This window comes from Penaeus monodon, chromosome 20 (assembly GCF_015228065.2).
Source record: "Penaeus monodon isolate SGIC_2016 chromosome 20, NSTDA_Pmon_1, whole genome shotgun sequence".
Taxonomy (NCBI): domain Eukaryota; kingdom Metazoa; phylum Arthropoda; class Malacostraca; order Decapoda; family Penaeidae; genus Penaeus; species Penaeus monodon.
The window spans coordinates 30815420-30815838 of record NC_051405.1 but is presented as its reverse complement, the minus strand read 5'-3'; the positions used below and the strand labels follow the sequence as shown (position 1 = coordinate 30815838).

Below are 419 nucleotides of genomic sequence, written 5' to 3'. Positions count from 1 at the left end.
CCCTCTCCCACCTTTATCCCTTCTCCACCCACCCTCCTTCCTCCCCCGTACGTTACTACCCCTTTCTCTCCTTTCCTTTCCTTGTCCCTCTTTGTTTCCTTTCACCCCCCCTCCCGTCCTTTATCTCTCCGTCCATTACCTGATCCATTCTCCCTGAACGTGGCTAGCTCATCCTCGTGGCACCGTGGCACAGGCGAGGGGAGAGTGCCAGCAGGTGGAGGCGGCGAGGGTGCCACTGGGCGCTCGGTGTAAACAAACTGCCTAAAATATTTACCTTTTTCATCACGGTTGCAATTGGGATTTTTTCGGTTTTGTTCTGCTCGCTATTTAATTTGTCATTATCTTCTGTCCATTTTTTTTTCCTTCTATGAACAAAGAAGGGTTATTTACTTTTTTTAAGGTAAAGATTTTAGAATGTT

The 419-nt window shown here is 47.5% G+C and overlaps 1 protein-coding gene across 1 annotated transcript in view; it reads right to left on the bottom strand.

The window, feature by feature from the left end:
- The window catches only part of LOC119585763 (alpha-1,6-mannosyl-glycoprotein 2-beta-N-acetylglucosaminyltransferase-like), a 9082-nt gene extending 8767 nt beyond the window's left edge, over positions 1–315 (bottom strand). The window contains exon 1 of the mRNA XM_037934474.1: positions 140–315. The gene's annotated coding sequence lies outside the window, so the exon portion shown is untranslated. The remainder of the gene's footprint in view (positions 1–139) is intronic.
- Positions 316–419: the final 104 nt, after the last annotated feature.